Below are 27315 nucleotides of genomic sequence, written 5' to 3' on the forward strand. Positions count from 1 at the left end.
TACGAGTAGTTTGCGATTTTTTATCAGCTGACGTAACATGAAAGTGTGCAAAAAATCAACAATTATTTTTGCAAATGTAAATTACATGTAATATTTACAATAAGCTGCAATAAGTTAATTTAAATTATAAGCTAACTTTTGACATTAATTGAGCTTTAACTTGAACAACTAAATAAACATACTAAATTGTACATTCTAATAAAATTGTATTTATTGTAAATGTATAATTCTATTAAATGTTAAGTGCAGTCAAACTTAATGACAACAAACTATCGACCTTTGTTGTTTTGGTTATTATCTTTAGAAAGGCTTTCCCCGAAAATGTTCTTGGGTAAATAATACGAGAATGCCGGTACTTTCTAGGTATTTCGTTATCAAGCTGTAAGAAACTTTTGTGCAAAACTATATAAATTAAATGGGCTTAGCCTAGGTGTCTTAAATAAACTGTGGCAAGGTTAGGATAGTTTACAATCTGCGAGAAATTCCACACAATAACATATTATTCTTTTATTACTGTGGCAGGTGTAGCTTAATATACATACATATGTGATATGAATCAGGCCTTGTATGCGCATTAAAATGCAATTAAAATCATAATAATAATAAAGTGAAAACTATGCTAATCTTGTTTGGTGCTTCCGATCGTCATTAACTTGATCCTAATCATGATATTTCACACATTTGTTTAATTACCGTAATCTCAAAAGTTGAAATTATGATAAAAACAAAATGAAAAATTGGAGAAAAAAAATATACACTTAAGATCTGCGCATTTCCTGTGACAAATTTTACGTTATTTACACAAGTTCTAAATGGATAGCTGAGCAAAGAAAACAATTCTCCTAAAAGTTGTACAAACCGGAAATGTGGTTCAGAGTGGATCCCTGCAAAGATCATGACTAAGGCCAATTGGCATGGACTTATCTCTCAAGTTTATCATATGCAACTCACAGATACAGTAGCTACTTATACATATGTATGTGTTTCATATGCAAACGCAATAAAGAGCATATTCTTTATACTCTTTTTTGTTTGTCCGAGAGTCTGCTAACCCCTCATTTTATGACGCAGGCAAACCCAACGTCTTTCTATCCAATGTCCGTCCAAACAGACCTCACTTACGTATATGTTTTTTCCACATGTTAGTATCGTAATGATCATGATCATGATCATGAATTTGCCAGTGATAAGAGATTCAAATAGATTGAAGATTACAGCCAGATGCTGTCCGACTAATGCTTATCGCGTAGATAATAAACGAGATAAGTAACGCGCCAGTTCTGGACAAGAACAATCCCCAAAACGTAAGCTGCTGTCAGTCGGATTGTATAACACAAATTTGTGTAGTACAGTGGAGACTAGCTAAACATTTTCTCAAAAGTCAATCTTTAATGTGAAACCTTATATCGTGTACATTATTTCTAAATTTAAATACAAAGTCTAGCCAACAAAATGGATTTTAAGCCATATAAGATCCGAATAGAGATACAAACGTAACTTTATATTGTAGTGTTATGATTCCTAAAATTGAAGAAGTTATTTAAGAAATAATTTCTTCGGTATTTTATACTTTCAGAATGTTAATAGTCGTTGGTATATTTCAGCGTTTTTCTTATATATTAATTTGGTAAATTTTAAGCGCGCCTCATTATTCGAAAAAATATATTTAGAGTCTTTGGTATATTTCAGTGTATTTGGGGTATATTAATTTGGCATATTTTAAAAATAATACCCCACTGCATTACTCTAAAAATGTACCGAGTTAATATAACCCAAAAATACTGAAATATTCCAAAACCTATTAATATACTGAAAAAATACTTTCCCTTTAATTGAATACGGGTGACGGGTATCTCATAGCCGAGTACACTCGACTATAGCTTTACCACATAATATTCCTCTCATTTAAAGTCTCTTTACTATTATTTAAAAGTGTTTATGATAGAGATTTTAAGCAATCTTCATATGAACAAAACAAATTTTATTTAATAGAATCAAAGAATAGTTTGATTTTAAAATTTTGTTTGAATAATTTCCGAATTTACCTTTATTTTACAGCATTTGCGTTTCTAACGTAACTTTTGAAAAACATTAATTTGTAAATTTGGCAAAAATTGAACTCGCTTTATGCGTATTAAATTGCTTTCTACCGAATTGTACGCAGAGCTGATAACAATTAAATGATTCGATTCCCTTTCAAAATAATTCATTCATATGAATTTGCACCGTATAACGTTGTCAGATTGTGTGAGAGATATTTTATGTACATACATACATATGTATGTCTGACAGCATAGGTCCAAAGACCTTTGGGCGACTTCAGCTTATTAAGCTACTTAAATGACCGCAATTTGCACAACATCTGCCCAATTCCCAGACGACGGCGACAGCGACTGGAAAATGGAACTTTGAAATACGCAAAAAGGTAACAGAGAACTGAGGTGGCTATCGACTGACTACTGAATGGGTGGGTGTAAATGGGGGGGAGTGGAGTGAATCAAACAACAGAAAATTGCGTGGTAGCTCATCCATTTATGCCATTGCATATGCCCTTTGAAGCCCAGCAATTGCATCAAATTGAACAATTAAGCGTCCTCGAATTCTTTTTTTCCCCCAATTTTTTTATTTTTATTATTTTTATTGTTATTATTATTCAGTTGCTTCATTTAATGCGGTTAAACCATAATATAAAATACAAAAAAAGCGAACAGGCGCAAATGCAATGCAGGCACTGCGGTTTTTCATGTCTAGACAATACAATAAATACAGTTAGCCATATATTTGTATTATCATATGGGCGCATCCATATATGCATCTTCCCTGTCCTCTGTTCTCTGTGTGTCCACTCTCCTGACGTTCTCTCCCATAGGCAACCGAGGCATACGTATATTTTATAATTGGCGCCAATTTGTTGGCTTATCGCCGCGGCGAATACGACGACAAAACGTGCAGCATTACGCACAAATGAGGCACACATTTTGTGACTGGCTTCGTTAACTGATTGAATGCAACGCATGCAACAGCATGCAGCATGCTACACATGCTACACATGCCACACATGCCACACTTGCCACAAGCTGAGCTGGCACTTTAACAAAACAAACGAACACGTGTCATTATCATTATCATTGGCATTATTATTCTTATCATTATCATTGTCGTTATCGCGATCGCTGTAAAACAGCATTAGCATTAGAATTGTTATTGCAATTATTATTGCAGACATTGTTAGTATTGATAAAAGCTGCGCTTTGATTTTGATCCAAAGAAAGAGCGGCAATTACTGAAGTTTCCTTTCTGAGCATTGTTCCTACAAGTTTTATTCTTAACTAAACAAAAAGTTATATGCGGGCAAAAATAAATAAGTAACTATTATTTTTGCATAATTTTATTTATCATATTTACGAAATAGTTTTAAATGGCCAAAAATGTCTATTTACTGTGGTTGCTTTGGCTTCTAGTATATTTTGCACTTTATGGTATATTTTAAGTGTAGTACTGCATCAACATACCAACTATAATCTTTGGTATCTTTCTATGTAGTATTAGTTGCGTTGGCTGTAAATCTGGTATATTTGGTATATGATATCTGGTATATATATTTTGATATACCAAAAATAAAATTTGGTATATTTTTAGTATTAGTTGCGTTGGCTGTAAATCTGGTATATTTGGTATATGATATCTGGTATATATATTTTGATATACCAAAAATACAAGTTGGTATATTTTTAGTATTAGTTGCGTTGGCTGTAAGTCTGGTATATTTCTACTGTATGGTATATTTTGCACTTTATGGTATATATTGAGTGTAGTACTGCATCAACACACCAACTATAATCTTTGGTATATTTTTAGTATTAGTTGCGTTGGCTGTAAGTCTGGTATATTTTGCACTGTATGGTATACATATGTTGGATGCAGTACTATAACAATATACCAAATATGTATAACTTTTAGTATATTTTTAGTATGAGTTGAGTTGTAAGTCTGATATATTTGTACTGTGTGGTATATTTTGCACTCAATGGTATATTTTGAATGTAGTACTATACCAATCTACCAATTATAGCCTTTGGTATGTTCTTAGTATCTGTTCGGTATATTTATTTGGTATATATTAAAAGTAATACCGAACTGTTTTGAGCTCACTCGACTGTAGCTTACTGGTTTTTTTGCTTTCATGAATTTTGCAGTTACTATGACTAGATTAAAAGCAATACGTACATTCCCTTTCTTTTATCTAAGCTGTATGTTAAACGAAATAAGAGAGAAGAAAAAATAAGAAGTATTTATATTATATCTAGAAGACAGCTTCGCTGGTAATTATCATTAGCATTTGCTGCAACAGTGGCAAACTTTATTAACACCCTCTGCGTTTATCATGTAATTGAAGCACTTTGTCTTCTAGTGCTGCATGGAAAATGCCTTGTGCTGCATTCTTCTCAGCAAATGGGCACATTCTATGCCGTCGTCAAATGGCCCGTTTGACAGGCCAAAGGCAAACAGTCGACGTGCTAATTCGTTGGCCACCCCAGGCTCGTTGTGTGTGTGTGTGTGTGTAGTCCTCTCTCTCTCTCTCTCTCTCTCTCTCTCTCTTGGCCATTTCCCTGGCCAAATGCAACGTTGACAGCTCAAAAATTGTAACAAGAACGCTGTGGGACACCACCCAACCGAAAAAAGAACCGAGATAGTAGGTGGGAAAGGGAATGGGAATGGGAAAGGGATCGGGGAATGGGGAATGGGGAATGGGAATGGGAACGGGGAATGGGAATGGGGAATGTTGCAAGGACAGGAACTGTCGTCCGTTGCATGCAAATCAAGTGAAAGGCGCATTGCCATTGCGTTGCCAGGCAGCATCCGCTTTTGATGCTCTCCCTCTCCCTTCGCTGCCCTTCCCTGCCCTTCACTGCAGTGGTGATGGTGCAACAAAAACCCGAGACCGTCCTCCACTCCCCGAACTCTTCTCCGACCCCAAAAATTATGCAAGTCGTGTCGGTTGCGCTGTGCTGCAACTCTGCGTTAATGTTGTTGGCGTTGCGGCCGCGGCTGTGGCGGCTGCTGTGGCTTTGCCAGAGAGCTCAGAGCGCCCAGCGTGCCTCTTGCCTCATTGGCGTTGCACAAAGCGGACTGCATGGGGGGGCAAGGGTGACAAGGGGGACGAGGGGGAGTGGCAACGGTGGCAACGTTGACGTCAGCGGCAGCGGTGGCTAAATTTGCATAAATTAACAATGTTTCGCAATTGCAGCCACTGATGCAGCGAATTCTTGCCACCACCCCTTCCCCCTCCCCTCGAATGCACACAGTACAGTAAATGTGTGTGTGTCTGTGTGTGTGTGTGTGTGTGTGTGTGTGTGTGCTGTCCACCATGTGCAATGTGCGCGTTTTATTGATTTGATGCTCCAATGCACTTATTATCCCTCAAGCAGCCAGTGCCAGTTAATCCCGTGGCGATGCGGCGCCATTTTACACCCACACACACACACACGCACACTCACACACACACACACACACACACCCACATGTGGGTATTAGGATGTGTGTGCCCAAAAAGTTGGTCAAGTATACGCAGGAGGCGGCTCATTAGCTAAGCCAAGTGGAATTGCTGAAAATGCGTGCGTTTTGTTCTCTTTTCACCTCCCACTTTCCTCTCCCTCTCTCTCTTTCTCTTGACACTCTCAGCACCTTCAATAATCGTATTATACATTTGTTATTTTAATAAGCAACGACTCTGCTTTTTGCATTTCATGCAAGACATACACAATTTATTTATTTTTCTGCATTCGTTGCATACTTTTCGGCGTCGCGTAGTATTTTAATTACTCATACGCAGTGTGGTACTGCAAATTGCCTATAAATTTCTCTTATTCAGTTATCATTCTATATAATTTACTCACATTAATATTGATATTTTAATGTTAAATAGCTTTTACTTTGATGTTTTAAGAAATTAACTGAAATTCCCTCCATTAACGAAAACGATTCCACGTTGCATACTTTTCAGCGTCGCATAATATTTAAATTACGCATACACATGGAGAATTAAAGAAACCAACAAATGAGCACTAATTAAAGATGTAATTTTTATTTTAAGTTGATGTTTATTTACCTTATTCGTCTTCTAGAATGAAACAGCTTTCTTTGTCCAAGAAATAAACGTTTCGATTGTTCACCCAAAATTACAACAAATGATCTGCAATCCATAATATATTCGTACAGCTAATACCTCAAATAATATTTACAATTTAAATAACTTAATAATTGAATAAATTGCATTTCATATTTAGTTGGTAGAAAAATAAATATGTATGTGCAAAACTCGACACCGAAATAAATTCTTCCTTTTATTTGTATTATTTTGGTTTTCTGCATTGATTAACTCTATTTGATTTATTATATTTTTACAAAATATTCAGTTTAATTTGCAGTTTAATGCAATTTGATTATTTGTCTGTATATGTTTTAAATTTTCGGCATATTAAATTGCAACTGAGTTTTGAATTTCACATTTGACATATCCTCCAGCAAAGTCTATGCTTTTTTTATTATACTATAGTTTGTTGTTTTCTTTTTGTTTTGTTGGAGTTTTTTTTTTTTGTCTGCATGCAATTGAAATTGATTTAAAAATTGCATTCTCGATACAGATTTGAGTTTGGCCCCGCAATGTGATGTGTGTATAATGAATGTGTTGTGTTGTGTTGTGTTCACTTCGATGCAGAAATTTGCAACTGCTTTGCATTGTAAATTGTGCTTTTGTAGCTCTATCTTTAAATGTATTCGCATATATGTGTGTGTGTGTGCGTGTGAGTGAGCATAAACGAGCAGAAAAATGAAATCATCATGCAGTCAATTAATCAAACCGTCAGACTGTTTGATGTATATAATATATTCATAAGCGTGATGTTTCTACATTTACAAAATGTATTAAAATTGCCACCAAATACACTGCACTATCTGGTCACACTTAAGCAAACAATTAATCGTAAATATTTAATTAACCTGCGCTTAGAAAATGTCTTAAAATTGCCACCAAATACACTGCATTATCTGGTCACACCTTAGCAAGCAATTAACGGCAATTATTTAATTAATTTGCGTTAACAAAATGTCTTAAAATTGCCAAATGATCGAATAATCTGGTCACACTTAATATGCACATATAAAGGACTATCTTTTTTGTTTAGGTTTTTTTTACGTATGCATTCGTTTTTGCATGTAAAACGAAAAATTATATGTGATCAAGGGATTTGAGATAATAAAAATGCTAGATAATAAAAATGCTTTGTTGTAAGAATGACTTGACAAGTTTTTACGACTTTCAAGATCTATAAAAAACGAACCTAAGTTTTCAATATATATATTGAGTTCCATGTGACTATTTGTAATACAATAAATAAAATCTATCAAAAATCATATAAAACGTTTTATATATTAAAACCTTATAGAAAAAGTGTTTTAGTTAGCATGGTAAAATTTAATAAAATATAAATTGAAAATTCAAATGAAATTTCATCAATTTCGATTCGAAACGCATAAGAAAGAGAACATTTAAAGGACAGATAATGTAAAATATATATCTAGAGACGATTGTATTTAGAAATCTTAAGAATTCTATTGATTTTATGTCATTATTATTATTTCTTTTAATCACTTCAATTCAAAAATCGTTTTCTGCTTTGATAAAAATATATAAATATTCTTAAGACATTAATCCATCAAAGAACAATTAAGAAAGCTACAGTCGAGTGTGCTCGACTGTGAGATAGCCGCTACCCTTTTTGAATAAAAGCAATATATTTTGCGGTATTATTCTCAAAATATACGAAAGTGCAAAAATACTAAAAATATACCAAATGATATATGTGGTATATCGATATTGTATCGCATTCAAAATATACCTTAGACGGCACAATGTACCAGATTGTCAGCCAAAGCAACTAAGACCCCTAGTAAGTAGGCGTTTTTGCCCATACAAAAGAATTTTTTTTAACAATTTTTATCTGATCGCAACCAAATTTTCAGGAATCATAACTACTATAGTAATTATTGTATATACCAAAATTCGCAATTCTAGCTTTACAATTACGCTTGTTATTAGAATTTTTTGATTTGCAGGGGCGGAAGTGGGCGTGGCAAAAATTTGAAACAAACTTGATCTGCGTGCAAACATAACAAATGCTGTCGAAAAAAAATTATTGCTCTATCTCTTATAGTCTCTGAGATCTAGGTGTTCATACGGACAGACGGACAGACAGACAGACACACAGACGGACAGACGGACAGACGGACATGGCTAGATCGTCTCGGCTGTTGACGCTGATCAAGAATGCGTATAATTTATAGGTTCGGAGATGCCTCCTTCTACCTGCTACATACATTTCCTGCCGGCACAAAGTTATAATACCCTTCTACCCTATGGGTAGCGGGTATAAAAAATTAACAAATTTTCAAAAGAAGCATTCATAAAATATCTAGCATTTCATTTGAATATTTATTTTAGGAAAATTTAAGTTGAAAATTGGCTGGAAACGTTTAAAATGATGATAAACGTGGGCAAACAATAATTAGAGAGCAGTGAAATGTTGCTTGAGCAGTTGATATTGAAAAGTGCTATTGAGTATACTCATTTGCAGCCTGAATGAATCGAATGAATGAGTGAGTGAGTGGGTGAATGGGTGAATGAATGAGCAAGTGAATGTCTTCAGATGCTTGGGGCGAATCGTTGGTCAATTCAATTTGCATTTTAGCAAACTAAAAACTGAATTTCTTGTAATGCTTCGATAGACACTCGCTGCAGCTCATCCTTAGCTCTGTAGTGTTTGGTTGTTGCCTGTTGGTTTGTGTGGCAGAAGAAGAAGAAGAAGAAGAGGAGGAGCTCGAAGAAGAAGGAAGCTTGTGTGTCCTTGTCGTCCTTGTCATCATCGTTTTGCTTATTTGTTTATGTTGCGCAAAGTAAACAACTAATTTTAATTTGCCGCAGGAGTCGCAGACAACGAAGAAGATGACGACGAAGACGACCAAGACGATGATGATGATGATGATGATAGCTATGTTGAGGATGATGATGATGATGACAAGCGTGTTGAGGTTGAGGTTGAGGATGTCGCCGGTCGAGTTTTGTGGGCAGCAAAGGACACAGGACACGGACTCCTGGCGGGTTTTTGCAGCAACAAACAAAGGATTGGATCAGTCGAATTAAATAAGAAGAAAGAATCTCAAACCGCAAACAAGCTCAGCATATTTTCATCTCTCTCACTCTGCAATCTTCTATCTCTTTTCCGTTTGCTTTCATTTTTGTGCATTTCGTTAGTTTGCATTTTGTTTTGACATTTCATTTATGTAAATACCAAGAACAACAACAACAACAACAACAATGACTGGCGCCCATTCAAATTATCTTTAAATAATTTAGTTTCTTTTTTTTTCTGTCGTTGAGGTTGAGGAGGAAGGGGGCGTGGCAGTCGGCTCATAACAACTCTGTGAACTTTGCGTTGATTTTTGGGCATTTTATTTCATTTATGTATATTTTGTGCTCAACTTTAACTGGCCAAAGGACAGCGCAGCGTGTGTGTGTGTGTGTGTGTGTGTGTGTGTGTGTGTGTGTGTGTGTGTGTGTGTGGTTGGAGCTGAAACAGCATGAAAACGGAAACGGAAGTGCTTACCTTTAGCACACACACACACACGCTGGCACACAGACAGGCATACATTATTATACATGGCATGCAAAAAATGTTTGCTGCGCCTTCAAGTGCTGCCCACGCGTCTCATGGGCGTGGCACCAAGACTAGGCCAGCTGCGGCGAGGAGAGCTTGGATTGCTTCACACACACACACACACACACACACACACACACACACACACATACACATGCACACACAGAGTAAAGTGAGCTTTAAAATATGTCCACAGGTGCACAGGCTGAGTGTAACTGCTGCTCGCGTGGCTGCTGCAACAATGGGCGGTGGCAAGGGGGCGTGGCAGGGCGGGGGGCCCAGGCTGTGTTGTGGCAGGAACGAGCTGGAATTGACTTTCAGCTTTTGACTTGTATGAAAAACGAAACACACACAAAATTGCCATTGCACGAGGGTCGCATAAAAAGTTCAATTATTGTTGAAATTCTTTTATTTTTATATGCAATGTATAAAGAGATATATTACATTAGTTTTATATTAAGATATATCTTTTTAATGTTAATGATTATAATCTGATAAAAAAATATATATTAAATTAATAATTCATTACGCATTTTTTGTTAAGTTTTGTAAGTAAAAGTAAATGCATTTTCAATACAACCAAAACATCTGTAGTTACGGCCAAAGGCGGAAATATTAAGTATTAAGATAAATTAAAAATATATGTCTATTGTTAAATTGCCTAGATTTAAAATTTTTTTATAGTTAGTAAGGTGTTCAATTTGAAAAAAATAGTTTTTGTTGAATTTTTTCATTATTATAAATTTTACGATTTTTTTCCTTAAGTTTGCCACAATAGTGAAAAGTCGTTAAAACTAGGGTGAAATCAAAAAGCAACATTCTTTTAATATTAAAAACAAATTTAAAATAAAAATTGGTATGCACTTTTATTAACATACCATCAATTAACTTGTTAAAAAAAAAATTGGGCAAATCCGAAATCATATAATGAAACCACAGGCCCTGAAAGTTCAAAATTCGTAAACCCTAAAAGCGCGATTTTATTGCTGACTGTATCTTTTCATTTCATAAATAAAATTCAAAAATATTCTAAAATTATTACAAAATACAAAAAAATTTAAATAAATATATGTATTTATGCTTATGATTTTTGAAAGAATTCACAATTATAATAATTCCCATTTTATTTGACTGACAATCTGGTATATTTTGTACTCTGTGGTATATTTTTAATGCAGAACTACATCGATATACTAGATATACCAAGTATAGTCTTCTGCATATTTCAGTATATTTGCTGTATCGTCATTTGGTATATTTTTAAATCTAGTACTACATCGATATACCAAATATACGTTCGGTATTTTTTCGGTATATAATTAAGTACATTTTTAAAATATAGTTTTATTGAAAACGATAAATTTTCATATAAATTTATATATATTTACTTATAACACGTAATTGTTACGTATGGTAGAGTTCGAGTATATTTTTTAGTATTCGGTATATTTGTTTAATGTGTTCTCTGAATATTGTAGTAGTATTGAAGTAGCGGGTATCTCATAGTTGAGACAACTCTACTGTCGCTTTCTTACTCGTTTTAAATTGACTTTACTGTCATTTAGTTTTGCGGAATAAGCTGCATTATTTGACAGATTCAATAATGTTGCATATTATTACAAATTATATGAAATTTTATTAACTCACTTTTAAATAATATTCCATTTCAGAATTAGTTAAATAGATATCTCCAATTATAAATAATATTCATAGATATTTTGGGCAATTAAATTAAAAAGAACACGATAATCAATTCAATTAAAAAGTAGTTCAATATTAGTTCGAAACAGTTACAAGTAAAGCATAATGATGATGATATTACAGAAACTTCTTGAGACTGATTAATAATTTGAAAAATACTTTAAGTAAGAAATAGTTGTTCAGATAATACGATATATCTTCGTTGATAAATGATTCATATAAATATTAAACTATTAACGAATAAGTTGAATAGAATTCTAGAATTTAGAATGATATTCAAAAAAAAAGTTGGTCAACAAAGTTGTCAAGAACTCAATAATCAATTCAATTAAACAAAATTGAATATTATTATTTATTAATATTAGTGTGGAAAAGATAAATGTTAAATATGATTAAGAATCAAAAAGGAAACTACACGAGATGCATTAAGTAAGAAGAAGTTCTGCAGATGCAGAATTATAAATGAAATGTGTTGTATAAGATTAGAAGAAATCATTTCCATTTTCGATTTGTATTATTTTTCATTTTCGATTTGTATTAACATATATATTATATATATATTTAAGGTAATATTCAATTACAGTTGACTTATTTTTTTTAAATTTTAATTTCTAAGTAAAGTATTCGATTTGCCCTCGCTGGCTGTAATTTGGATTCTTGGTCTGTTGCGTTTACTGCAAAAGGCTAATTGAAATTTGCCATTAATAATGCAAAAAGGTCTCGGTGAGAAACTTTTAGGTCCACCCACACACACACACACACACACATACACGTACGTATGCATGTGTGTGTTTGCATATGTGTGCGTGCTATTTTAAATATTTCAAATATTTGTAACATTTGCCGCTGCCGCCACTCAAGTAACCAAAAGTACACTACACCACACACTCTCACACACACACAGACACACACACATATACTCCCACACACACACCCTCCTTGTGCCCATTCCTGCCGGTCCACGTCCACAATTTCGGCCTCGCCATTTACCGCACGCCAAAAACATCAACGACGAAGAAGGTGAATGCTTATTTTCTGGTCCGTCAGCCGCCGGCTGATGTCGACGACGTCGCCATCTCCGTCTCTCTCTCTCTCTCTGTCTTCCTCTCCCTCTCCATCTCCATCTCCATCTCCGTCACAGTCACCACATGTAAAAATGCTACCGGTTAGCCTTCTCCGTGTCCCTTCTCCGTGTCCCTTCTCCACTTTTTACCTGCGCGCACTCACAAATTGCTCTGGGTGGGAGACGCGTCTCGAGTCTGGAGTCTGGGAGGTTATTCGGGTCAGAGAGGGGTTGGGGAATGCGCGAGTTATGCTGTGATTTCGCGATCTGACGGAGAGAGGTCGACAGCATGAACTCACGGAGTGTGAGTGTGTTTGGGTGGCAGCTACGTTGGCCAAGGGACGCGCCACAACACCAACAACAATAACCAAAAAAAAAAAGGCAGACAACTTTAAGTATTGATGCACTAACACATACTCATCATTCCAAACAAATAATATTTGTATATATTGATCACTGATCATGATCAGAAATTTCATAAAAATTATTTGCAAGAAATGTACTAACAAATACCCAAGTATAGATCATTTAAAATAAATATAATTTGTAGTATGGATCATAAATATAAATTCTAGGAGATTAGTAAATATTGATCATTTAAAGTATATATTATATGTAATATTGATCTTTGTTTTCAGCAGATCATGCTGAAATTTATTAAACCTTTGCACAAATATCAATTATAGGAAATTTACTAACAAATACCCAAGTATACATAGATCATTCCAAATAAATATAATTTGTAATTCGGATGGATCATTGATCATGCTGAAATATCATAAATATCAAATGTAGGAATTACCAATTTTGCAAAAATAGATAATTCTAGATAAATATAATTTGTAATTTGAATCATAAATATCAATTCTATGATATGTCCTAACCAATTTGCAAATATTGATCATTTAAAGTAAATATTGATCATTGTTTTTAGCAGATCGTGCTGAAATGTCATAAATATCATTTATAGAAAATTTACTAACAAATCCGCAAAAATTTACCTTTCCAAATAAATATTATATATTGCAATTGATCATTGTTTTCAGCAAATCAGCTGAAATTTTCAGAACTCTTACCTAAATATCATTTGTAGGACATCCGCAAATAATGATGAATTTTTGAAGTTCCATTGTGATTTTAAAATAAATAGTTTTCAGATATTTGCATGGTTGAAATGTCATAAATATCAATTGTTGGAAATGTAATTACAAATATCGAATCGTTGTTTCCAGCAGATCATGTTGAAATTTTCAAAACCCTTGCATAAATATCAATATCAAATAATGATCAATGTTTGAAGCTCCATTGTGTGATCGAATAAATATTTTGACATGCCTTAAAAATTAAAAAAATAAATATAAATATAAGTTATAAATAACTTTCTTAAATTAGAAAAATGGTAAATTACATAATACATTCATTATTATTATAACCGCCTTAAATTTATAAAATATTAAAATTCATAATACATATATACATAATAGCTTATTATAAGATTATAAATAAATTTCTCAAATTTTTCATATTATAAAATACATAATTGATAGAAAAGCTTAAAATTTCACATCAGTCAAGAAATTACTTGGAAGTTTGCTCAACATAAATGAATAAAAGTATTTACGGGTTCAACACTATTGTTGATCAACGTTTCGGCTTCAGATCGGAAATCGCCAGTGGAATGTTGTGCATATAAAAAAAGAAACAATTGTAATTCCTTTTGTAAACATTCATAACCGAAGCTGTGAGCATTTCATATGCACAGGGTATAACAAGTAAAACGAACTCTTGGTAAAGATGAAATGGTTTCAAATATGTGCAGCTGGGGGCGGAAGCTGAAGCAAAGGTAGCGCCATATCAAGGACCATGGCCAGGCAAGCCTACGCCACCCAATTCTCACATGTATCATACACTCCCTTTTCCCCCTTCCACACACCCACACATCCACACACACACACACACACATGACTGACAGCAGATATGTCGCGGAGTGTTGAATGAGTGGCAATGGAAAGAGTCGTCTATTTTGGGTTTATATGCATGTAGAGCGAACGGAAACTGTCTTCAAATGCTGAAGCACAGAAGCACTCTACAATGCGGCATTTAAGTTGCAAGGAACCTTTGACTGCTGTCCGATTGATAATTGCGAAATAAGAATTATAAACATTCAAGCCCAAATCATTTTTGGTGGTAATAAAGCTCTAATGCTCTTTTGATCGAAAATAATTATTGGCAGTAGTTGTAATTATAAAATAATGCTGATTTGAGAACTTTCTTTAATTGCATATAGCTAAGTATTGCAAATACAATAAAATATTTTAATAGTTTACATAAATAGAAAAGTATTACATTAATCTTGAATAAAATAAAAAAGGAATAGCTTAAAGATTATATAAAAAAAAATATATATATAAAAAAAACGAGTACAAATCTAAATTTGAAGAACCAAATGTAAGAAAAAAAGAATACTATCATTTTATTAGGGGGTGAAGAAATATTAACAAAAAATCTGTAAATGAAAAGAAATACGCTAATTTGTAAAACAAATGTGTTATAAAAAATCTGTGTAAATTAAAAGGAATATGCACAAAAAATTATGTTTGAAAACAAATTATAATGCAATTATAAAAAAGGAAATATTTTTTCTTAAGTATGATTACTTGAAAAAAAAAATAAACATACTTTTTAATTATTAAAAAATATAAAAAAAAAATATTAAAACTTTATTAGAAAAAGGGAAAAACATTGACAAAATCTGTGTAAATAGAAACGATTATATTAAGATAATACATATACAAAAAATTATAATTTAATTATAAAAAAGCTATATTTTTTTTAAATCTCATTAGTTAAAAGATAAAAACATACTTTGAATATATTAAAAAATAGTATGTATATATTTTTGTATAAAAAAGACTTCCAAATTTACTAAAAAATACAAAAATATATAAAGAAAATACAAATACTTCTTAACTATTAAAAAATCAAAAAAAAAAAAAAAAAAAAAATAATAATAATAGGCCAACTCATCGATCGAATTGATATGCCGAACAGACAAATTGTAGCGCATACAAATTTCGACGTCGCAAAAATTGTGAACATTTTTTTATTTCACTGACTCCCCTTCAATCTTGCCTTTTATATTTGCCGTTGTTGTTGTTGTTGTTCGTGTCGTTTCGCTTTTTTATTATTTATTTCACTTTTTATTTTGTTGATTGTTTTACAAAACAACGCCGAGAACAAACGGGAAGCAAACCGAAACGAAACGAAACGAATGCCAGCGTTCTCCTCCTGCCAAGCCAAGAGATTGCCGCTGATGGCTCTTGGTCTTGTTCTTGCTCTTGCTCTGGATTTGGAACTCGATTGTGGAAGGCGGAAGGGGGGTGCATGACGCTGGGGTGATGGCGAAAGAAAGGGAAGGAAGAAGGGGTCGAAAGCAAATGGAAAAAAATCTCTCGAGGCTACTGAAAACTTATTCTTGCTTTCATTCCTTACTCCAACTGCTTCCCAACTCAGAGACGCTCTGTTGTTTGCTGTGACGTTTCCATTCAGTTTTTCGTTTTGCTTTGCTTTGGTTTGGTTTGGTTTGGTTTGGTGCTTGGCCAGTTATTTCTTATGCTGCTTGGTTTTTAGCTTTGCGCCTTGGCGACCTCATCTCAGAAGAAGAGGGAGGAGAAGAAGAAGGACTCTACTCATCCGGTCTCAGGATCGTACACGTTTGCCGCTCGTAGTTTGGTGGTTTAAACACATGAAACAATTATAAAGTTGCCAAGAAATGTAAACCCAAAGAGAAAACAATTTAATTGAATTTAAGCAGGGGTTGTCATATCCTAATGGATTTAAAACAACAACAACAATCACAACTACAACAACATCAAATACAAATAAAGCATAATACATAAAAAATGAGAGTTGAGGCCAGCTCTCCAGTGGGGCAAAGTCCACAGAATTGAGTTTTATACGCCACTACCACCACCAACAACAACAACAACAACAATAACAACAACACGAACAACAGCGACTACAACTTACTCAAAGGACAAAAAGGGAAAGGGAATAAAGCATGAGTGTGGTGTGGTGTGGTGTCGTGAGTGTGTAAGTGGAAGTGGAAGTGAGATGGCTGCATTACAAAACTTGCTGGGTCGCTAAATGGATGCTGGACCCCAAAACTGAAAGCCACATCCTGTTGCTATTGTTGTTGTTGTTGTTTTATGCGCGTAGTTTTGCTTGATTTTACTTAACAGAAGAATGCAATTACTTAAGACATTGCTAAGCAGATTATTATTGCCTTTGTTTTTTCTTTACATCAGTTTAACGATTAATCGTGACTTGCTTGTGACAGCTGAGAATCGTGCCCGTCGACTATCGATAGGCGCCAATACAATGATTATCGCAATTAATATCGATTCAATGAATATCGCCCTCAATATCAATAAGTGAAAAGTGCAACGAAGTTGTTTGGTTTTTTTTTGTAATTTTTTTTTGTGTGCAACATTTGAATTTTAAAGTGCGGAATTCACGCCCAGTGCGCCACGCCCACAACACCATCGTGTCGTTTTGTGCTATGCATGTGTTCATTGTTGTGTCGCCGCGTGACAACGCCACTTTGATTCGCCATTGAAATTGGAATCCGCTTATTCTGCCGACGCACCGCGCCAAAAAATAAATAAATACCAATATAGTGAGTGAACAACGTTTCGTTGTATGTGTGCGGAGCATACAAAATAAAAGCAAAACAATATTTTCCTAATTTTCGCGCGCGCACGCGACCAAAGAAAATCCAACAAAAAAAAAAAGATAAAGAAAAAAGAAAGCCCAAAAGCAAAGAAAACTGTCAGCAACAGGCGGACGACGCTGTCAACTGAAGCGCAGCAGGAGCTCCACTCTCGCCTCAGAAATGTGAGCGAGAAGGGAGAGTAGTAGGTAAGTGGGTTTTGCAATATACCAGTAGATAGTGGAATGAGAGAAAGCGAAAGGGAATGGGAATGAAGAAGACGCCCGCTTTTGCCATTATATATGTATGTGTGTGTGTCTGAATGTAGTGTAGACAAAACCCAATCCAAAAATCTTCTGTCTAAAGATGTGAATGCAGCCAAGCGACTGTTTCGCCCCGCTTTCCACCCCGCCCTCTGTCAACTGTCGTCGTTTGTGTTTGCAGCCAGTTTTGCCTTTTGTTTGCTGTTGATTTCCGCCGCTTCCGATTGCTTTGTTTTTATTGCATAGCTTCAGGTGACTGCATAGGCATGCTGCTTTTTGTGTGTTTTTTGCTGATATAAAGTTGATACAATGATAAAAGCAAACAAATGCATGCAATTTACGTTTAATTTAACACGATTGCTAAGCCGTTGCACAACTGTTGACGCGATCGGAACGTAGATCAAATGAACGGCACTACGTTCCAATGAACAAACTTATCGATTATTTGGAACTGAAGCGGTTCGTTCATTTAATTCACTTTGAGCTTTGCATTCACACAAATAAAGCGGTTGCCTCGCACCTATTGCCAATTGGTGAAAAATGGTTTGTTTACATTTTGTGTGTGCGTTGTTAACTTTGCAAAATGCATCCCAAGGAAATGTTGTTTATTGCTTTTGTGCACGGTTTTGGAATTAGCATTTTGTGTTTTGGCATCCATGAAAACCCAATTAGAAATAAATCTTGTAACATTGTGCCGACCAATTAATCACAGTGCTTACTGCATTTTGTGTCTCTCAGTTACCTGTGCAAATATCGTAAGTAATTTATAACTGATGAACTATCAAATACCGCAAATCCAAAATGTGTGGGCAGAACTTTCTATTTACACACGACTTGTTTGGCTTGCCAAAATATGAAAATGTTTTGCATATTTGAATTTGTTGCAGCTGCTGCCGCTGTTGTTCTTGTTGTTGTTGTTGTTGCTATTATTGTTGTTTTTGCTGGTCGCTGGTCGCATATTGTAAAATTGATTTATTTATTCATTTTCATTTTCATTGATTTGTTTGTTTTTATTTAATTTAATAAATTATTTCAACTAAATTAATGCCGGACACACCCACAAAGCAAACCAAAGCGTTCATCTCTTTCCCACACCACACACTACTAAGCAATGCTATGTGTGTTCATATTGCGCTCTCGCTTCCCCACCCACAAAACCCCGAGGCTAAGCGACATTTGGCCGGATTCCATGGCTTTCAGCATTGATTGCAGCCTGTATATATTTTAATTTTAATCAATACATCAAACGCAAGCACATTTAGAGGGGATTGTAGTAGAACTTCAACTGCGAAATATTTAAAAATAGTTAAATAAAAATGCATCAATTCTCCCCTTGCAGTTCAACAATTTTATATAGACATATGTTATGTATGTGTGTGTGTATGTGTGTGTCTAGTCTATGTGTATCATCATCATAAAGCAAACCACAAGGTAAATACCAATTGGCATGTTAGACAGACTCAATGTGAATCTCATCATTAGATGCAAATCATCAGTGCAAGCACTAAGAAAATTATTGTAAATTGCACATCATTCACTACTCTCAATCTGTCTCCTCTCTCTCTCTCTCTCTCTCTCTGTCTCTTTCACTCTCTGTGCATGTGCATAGAAAAGCTTTAATATTTCAAATGCTATTGCAACTCATTGCAATCTACTTAGATTCATGTGTGATGTGATGTCTTAATCTCCCTAATATAGTTACCAATGCTTAATGCTCTTCGACTGTGAATTAGAATCTGCTTCAATTAATTATCGAAGAGTACTATATACATATTAGCAATGAAAGTTTTGTTCGATTACTGCAATATATTTCAGAGGAAGTGTTCTTGCTGCATATATATATATATAATTATATTTATAGAAATTATTATATGGCAACATACGATGTTTATACTCGCTAGTCATAGGGTAGAAAGGTTTTATAACTTTGTAAAAGTTATATAAAACATTTTGTATAGGAAAAAACGTCGATTTGCTTTGGTTCTTAGCTGCTTTGGCAGACATTTTGGTATATGTATTTTGCATCCTATGGTATTTTTAGAATATAATACTATATCAATATACCAAATATGTCGTTTGACATATTTTAGTATTTTTGTGGTATATTAATTCGGTATATTTTAGTATTATTGCCAGTCCGGTTTCTTACTTGTTTTGCGATATATTATCGGAACTGTCAATATACTAAATATGCCATTTGATATATTTTTTAGTATTTTTTGTGGTATATTAATGTGGTATATTTTAGTATTATTGTCAGTCCGGTTCCTTACTTGTTTTGTGATATATTATCGGAACTATGTCAATATACCAAATATGTCGTTTGACATATTTTAGTATTTTTGTGGTATATTAATTCGGTATATTTTAGTATTATTGCCAGTCCGGCTTCTTACTTGTTTTGTGATATATTATCGGAACTATGTCAATATACCAAATATGTCCTTTGATATATTTTTATTATTTTTTGTGGTATATTAATTCGGTATATTTTAGTATTATTGTCAGTCCGGTTCCTTACTTGTTGTGTGATATATTATCGGAACTATGCCAATATACCAAATATGTCATTTGATATATTCTTAGTATTTTTTGTGGTATATTAATTTAGTATATTTTAGTATTATTGCCAGTCCGGTTTCTTACTTGTTTCTTGTGTAATTGTTTACTTAAAAATTTCAATCTTTCAACTATATAGTTTTGGCAAAAAAAATATCACTTTCTTTTTAGGAAGTACTTAAATTCAATTACCTAATAAATCTAAAAAATGAACTTCATTTCAGTATAATGTTTTATATATAATTTTGAAGTTTTCAAATGTTTTACTTCTAACACTACTAATAATTCTATGGCCAACTAATTTTCTTTTTTCAAAATCATCAATATTCTACGAATTTCTTTATTTTTGTGAAATTGCAGCTCTAAACTTTTGACTAATTATTGACAAATTGTGAACAAAACAGCTTTATTCACATCATTTAATGATTCTATTGTCATTTTTATGTTTTAGATTTAAGGATTCGTGCATAATATTATATAATTTTTGTTGTGCACCTGTTTTGCAGAGTTCTATGCATATTGTATATGCTGTTTGCATAATCCGATCTGTTGCGGTCAACATAGTTTTGCAAAAGTTCTTTGAGGCTTTGGAGACGATTACAAAATCATTGACAGCGCACATATTGTTAACAGCAAAACACATTATTTTGTTTTGTTTTTTTTGTTATTCGGGGATATTTTCTGGGCAAACCAACAAAATGCAGGCAAAGATTTTGTATTTAATCTCATGACATGACCATGAACACAAAACTTCAGACTGCCAACAACGTTGTCAATTTGACGAAGCGGAGGATGGACGCAGGTGTGTGTGTATGTGTGTGTGTGCGAGTGTGTGTGTGTGTGTATAAATAACTGGCATGTTGTTGGCTTTTTGCAGCTTGGCGTCATGCATGTTGTTAATTTGTTGCAGCTGCTATTGTTGTTGTTGTTGTTGCTGTTATTTGAATCCAGTGCTTTAGGGATTAAAAACACGCAGCAAAACAAACATACTCAAACACACAGATACTCTAGTCGCAGTATGCCTGATTTGTGCATACCCTGTAAAGAATAATGCAGCCTCAATTTGCATAATAAATCTATCCTTATTTCGTTTATGATATTTTTGATTATAACTCCTCAATTTGAATACAACATTTATTCCATAAACAGTTTCTCATTTGCATAACCTTTGATGATACCCATTGCGCTGTGATTTGTGGTTGCGATTACAGGGTATAAAAAGCATTTATTTATGCAAATTTTATTTTATTTGTTTTCAATATTTTGGTAACTTTGTCGCTGATATTTCCGCCATACAAATAAACAAAAATGCCAGAAGCCGTCAGCCAGGCGCAAATGTGTTTGTTAAATTTCCCAACAAACACACACACACACACACACACACACACACATACATGAGTTTTGCCTGTACATGACGGCGCATTATTTTCCATTTTAATAATTCAAATATCAATTTGTTGTTACATTAAATATTTAATTTGTACTAAAATGTGTTAAATTCTTTTGGGTATTATAAACATATAATTCTATATATACACACACACACACACACACACACCCACACACATACACAGACGCATGTGTCATGCAATTTTTGGTTTGTTTAATTACAGCTTAAAATCTTTGATTAAAAAACTGACAACACAAAACAACTAAACAAAAGCGCAACACAACTTTTTCGGTTATTTTCTAGTCGCAGCTTAGTTGAACTAAACTTCATTTGATTTCGTCCTCTTTCGTCCACAAAAAACTTTCCTTCACTTCATATTATTATTGCTGTACACTTTTCTAATTTCGAATTTAGCTACCCGAAACTTCCTTGTGCAAAACTTCTTCAATTATTTATTCAATTTCCAAAACAAAGCAAAGCATTTTCTAAAACCCACAAAATATGGTCAACTCTATATATCAACTACATATTTTGAGCCAAGTGCATTACAACATTGATATTACCCTAGCTTATGGTAGTGCACATAATTAACATATTGTTTGTCACTTTTGTGGCTTTACCACAAATAAGCAACAGCAGAAATAACAGTCGAGCATTCACATTGCACAGCATACAACACCATTAAGCCGTTAAATCCATTGATCCGAGACTTATGGCCACTTTAAACCAAAATACTATATGCACAGATATTTATACAATCATAACATATAAAAAACACCAAAAATGCAAACAGAAATCCCAAAACACAACTGTACCATCATCATATCAGTTAGCGGGTATTAATCTTTGTTTGTTAACATCATAAAATACAGTATTATGTGCAAAAAGGGATTAAAAATGTATATCAAAAATAGATGTAGATTAGATACAAATTAGAAATAAATAGGACAACGATTACAAATTATGATTACAAAGTAATCTTAAAGTTAAAGCAATTGAAAGTCCCATAAAAATCAACTAAATTGATAAAAAATGTAGTTTTTAAACTGTATTGAATAATAAAGTAAATCAAAGAAAGACAAAAGTTAGAGTAAAGTATAGAAATCTTCTGTGAACTCTTTAAACATATTCCGACAAAAGAAAGATTAGCATAAATTATGAGACATTTTGTAGTCAGCTTATAAAAGAATGAGCTTTTATTTTTACATTTATATTTCAAATTTTAGGCTTAAGAAAAAGCACAACCAGGCGCTCATTATTTAAACACCGAAAAGCAAAATTTTAAAAACATGCCCATCTATTTAATGTATGGATTTGAACAATGTTGGTTTTGAATAATCTTATACTAACGATGATACAGCAATTGCATGAGAGATGTGACATGAATATATAGGAGTCTATTGTATAATAAAGAAAACATATTCAGGCAAAAGAAAGACAAGAGTTAGACAAAAATAAATAGAAGAAAAAATAAGTGTAGAATAGTAGTCGGTTTATGATTTTTTATTAATAAATGGATTGATATTTAAATTAAAAATTTAAAATTTGAGAGTCAAGGAAAAGACCAATCAGCCATTCACTAAAAACAGTGTGTCCGTATATTTAATTTAGGGATTTTACTAATATTGGTTTTGTTTTTAATAATATTATACTAACGATGATACATCGTAATATATTTATTTTATATATTGAACTGAAATGTTTCACGAAATTAGTAAAACATCGAAGCTACAAAAGATTTCAAATAAATCATCTCTAAATAGCAATGGACTAATTAAGCTTTTCAATCGTCTATCAACTTTTACAATATACATAAATAAATGAAGCATACATAAGCTGTTTTGTGTTCCCATGGAATGTTCTAATTAAGAGTGCACTTACTACGTTCGAGACAAACTAACTAACTAGCAGAGAAAGAGAGAGAGAGAGCGTGAGGGAAAGGGAAAAGGAAAGGGAAAAGCAAAGTGCTGCAAAGTAAAACTATGGCATTCTTGTGCTCTGGTCTCTGTTCTTGGTTTAAGTATGAATAAGTATGCACATTTCATGAGATACTTTATTATTAGGAGTGCACTAGGGGGACTCGTTGCCTAATTGGCTGGCACACTACACGACTAGACGACCACGATGAGGAGTAGAGTAGAGTAGTCGACTTGGACAACATTTCCCAGGACACATTGGTCATATCCTTTACTTCCTGCATACGATACGTGTGTATTCTGGATGAGAGGCCAACTAAGAACTGGGTAGAAAGAGGCTTTCGTTTTTATGCTTAGAGCTAAAGTTGAGCCGCTTTTAAATGCTCCTGTTGCTGCTGCCGATGATGATGATGACTTCGATGCTGATGATGATGCACAGCAACAGGGCAACAGATGCAAATCCCCATAGAATCGATGCCCGATGCATCTGCCCCTGTTCCGTTACCTTGACGATCCAAAACGCAGGCAATCAAGTGTAAAATCATAGAATTTTTAATTGATTCCACCGACGCAACGCTGCGCACAATGCTGCACAAGTTTACTTTAGCATCTCTTTTGCTTTTTTTTTTATTGTTTTTTGCTTTCACTCACTTTTTTCTATTTGCTTTCGCTTTTTTCGATACTCTTTTCCAAAGGTGTCATCGCTAAAGCAAATACTTTGTGTCCAATCAGAATTTCAATTGACTAGCTTTTGTTGCTTACGATTGATTCGAGCGTTGTGAATGAAGAAGCATATTAACATTTTACTTTTCTATTAATAGATTTGTTTCCCGATTTCTTATTTATTGTTTTTCTTTTACAAGCTTAAATATCTATATACATAAATTACATACATTGTATATTCTTGACGAGAAGATTTAGCTATGTCCATGTAAACACCTAGAGTTAGAGCTACAATGTATATTTTTTCATACACATCAGAATTTCTTTCGATATCATTAACGATATATAGTATTTTTGGTATATTCCAATGATGTAGCTCGACTACAACTGTTTTACTTGCATTAGTATATTGATATGTTAATAAATAGTACTTTTTGGTAGAGTTTAACGAGTAGTAGTATATTCATATACTAATATATAGTATTTTTTTTGGTATTTTTAACAATGTAGCTCGACTTCAACTGTCTTGTAGTAGTATATTGATATACCAATATATAGAAATTTTTCATATAATTCAAGAATATTGCTCGACTGAAACTGTATTACTTGTAATAGTATATTTATATACAAATATATAGTATTTTTTAGTACATTTTAACGCTGTAGTTCGACTGTAACTGTATTACTTTTAGTAGTATATTGATATACCATATACAGTATTTTTGTCACTTTAATGTTGTTGCTCGACTTCAACTGTCTTGTAGTCGTATATTGATATACCAATATATAGTATTTTTTGGTATAGTTTAACGATGTAGTAATAGTAGTAGTATATTCATATACTAATATAGTTTTTTTTTTTGATATTTTTAACAATGTAGCTCGACTTCAACTGTCTTGTAGTAGTATATTGATATACCAATATATATTATTTTTTCATATAATTCAAGAATATTGCTCGACTGAAACTGTATTACTTATAATAGTATATTTATATACAAATATATAGTATTTTTTAGTACATTTTAATGCCGTAGTTCGACTGTAACTGTCTTACTTTTAGTAGTATATTGATATACCATATACAGTATTTTTATCACTTTAATGTTGTTGCTCGACTTCAACTGTCTTGTAGCAGTATATTGATATACCAATATATGGTATTTTTTGGTATATTTGAAGCTTAGTTAGCGTATTGCAATTCCGCCTAGTCAAAGCACTTTATCTCCCTCTCTTTTCTACTCATGCTCTTACTCTATCACTCTCGCCGCGTGTCTCTTATTCACTCGCATTGTTTTTTATACGCTGTTTTTTATTCCGTATTTTGACTGTACAGCGAGAAGGGCGGTGGGGGGAGCACTTCTAATACCTCATGCTAGCCATAGACGTCGCAGCGGGTTTTTTGAGTTAATTGGCAGTTGCTTCACCTGTTCTAGTTGTTGTTCTTGTTGTTGTTATAGTTGTTGGCGGCTGGGCCAGTGCGTTGTCCTAACTGGCATAACCTCGAAATAGCAGATTCCCCCTTCCCCTCTCCATCCCAATGCAGATGCAGCTGCTCCTTGACGTGTCGCCCCATCTGCGAGAGTGTGCGTGTGTGTGTGTGCGTGTGTGTGTGTGTGTGTACTCGACATTGGCCCAAGCTATCGGGGATGCATTGGGTCTCAATTGCCAGTTTCAGTTCTCGTTCCAGTTGTTGTCGCAATCGCAGTTATACTAGAGGTTGCCTCATGTCCCCACTTCTAACTTGCCACTCGGCCAATTGAATTGTCCAGAGGATGACGCACGGCATTTCAGTTTGTTGTTCGATTTTAGTTTGGTTTTAAGCGCCTCCTGCTTTCCGACTAAGAATCCTCGCCATCGATGGATATCCATGCTTGATTCGTTGATGTTGAACAAATGCAATTGAGCTGTGAGATGTGTGGGTGACGGTTGTAACAGGTCAGCATACACACACATACATACATGTATATGCATGTGGTAGTAGGGGGGAATTGAGGTGCAAGCCACTGTAATCAATTCGAGGCATATGCATGCATGCATAGACGATTTCCACTGCAGAAACTGTAAACTGTAAACGATAAACGGTAAACGGTAAACTGCTGCAACGGTACAACGATACAGCAGCGATACAACGATCCAACGGTAAACGCAGTTTTACCCCCGAAAAATAATCGAAGAAAATCCAACGTGCATTCCCCGGAATGAAAACTCAAACTCAACTTTGCATTGTTCGGCGGCAGCAATGCAAAAAGCAAAATGCTAAAGCTCCTTTCAGCGCTTCACTGCGCTTTAATTGCGTCTGAGATTAAACGCAATCCAAAAGCTGAAGCACAATTGAACTGCAGCTAATGCTGAAAGCTCTCAAAGCCCAACTCGAAACTGTTCAGTTCGAGCTGCAGCTTTAAGAATGTTTCTTTAAAGTTCTTTAAGTGTCTTAATGAAAGTTCATTAAATGTATTTGATTTTTTGTTTACAATCAGAAAAAGTTAAACACTTTTGAAGTCGAAATTATTCTATAAGTCCATAAAACAAAGAAATAGAAAAATAAGATCAGTAGGAAGATTTTTAAAAATTTAAACAACACATAAGTAGTTAAATCTCATTAACATTTATTGTTGAAACCAATCAACTTAATGTTGTTAGTGCGATTTAGCAGCTTTTAAGCTTGTATACATTAAAATTAGCTTGAAAGCTCATTTCAATGTGCTTTGATGAGCGTAGTAGCAATGTTGAATATTAGCTTCACTTAAGTTTAAGCTTTAAAATCAATCCATCTAAAGTTGTAAGTTCGTTTTAGCAGCTTTAAAGCTTTTACACAGAAACAAATTATCTTCAAAGTTCTTTTAAATGTAATCGAACTGAGCTTAGCACTAATTTTAAATGTATTAACTGTCAATATAGTTTATCCAATCCACTTAATTTGAAGCTTTGAAATCAATCAACTTAAGTTGTTAGTGCCTTTTAACAGCTTATAAGCTTGTAGACAGTAAAATTTGTTGAAAAGCTCTATTAAATGTGCTTTGGTAGTGAACTGAGCTTATTAGCAGTTTTGAATATTAACTGTCGATATAGTTTATCCAATCCACTTTATTTTAATCCTTGAAATCAATCATCTTAAAGTTGATAGTTCGTTTTTACAGCTTATAGACAGTAAAAATTGTTGAAAAGCTCTTTTAAATGTGCTTTGATGGTGCACTGAGTTTAGCAGTCATTTTAAATATATTAACTGTCAATATAGTTTATCCAATCCAACCAATTTGAAGCTTTGAAATCAATCAACTTAAGTTGTTAGTGCCTTTCATCAGCTTATAAGCTTTTAAACTGTAAAAGTAGTTG

At 33.8% G+C, this 27315-nt stretch overlaps 1 protein-coding gene and 1 long non-coding RNA gene across 6 annotated transcripts in view; both read left to right on the forward strand.

Annotated features, from left to right (window-relative positions):
• The window catches only part of LOC133847216 (nuclear pore complex protein Nup153), a 184394-nt gene that overhangs the window by 12965 nt on the left and 144114 nt on the right, over positions 1-27315 (forward strand). The gene's annotated exons all lie outside the window — the stretch shown is intronic.
• The window catches only part of LOC133847244 (uncharacterized), a 52848-nt gene continuing 42449 nt past the window's right edge, over positions 16917-27315 (forward strand). For 2 of the 5 annotated variants that reach the window (XR_009895148.1, XR_009895149.1), the window contains exon 1: positions 16917-17397. This is a non-coding gene — a long non-coding RNA (uncharacterized LOC133847244). Of the gene's footprint in view, positions 17398-18034; positions 18207-27315 lie in introns of those variants that run through there. The other 3 variants (XR_009895145.1, XR_009895147.1, XR_009895146.1) reach the window with 2 other exon arrangements.

The sequence above is a fragment of the Drosophila sulfurigaster genome, chromosome X (genome assembly GCF_023558435.1).
Source record: "Drosophila sulfurigaster albostrigata strain 15112-1811.04 chromosome X, ASM2355843v2, whole genome shotgun sequence".
Classification (NCBI taxonomy): Eukaryota; Metazoa; Arthropoda; class Insecta; order Diptera; family Drosophilidae; genus Drosophila; species Drosophila sulfurigaster.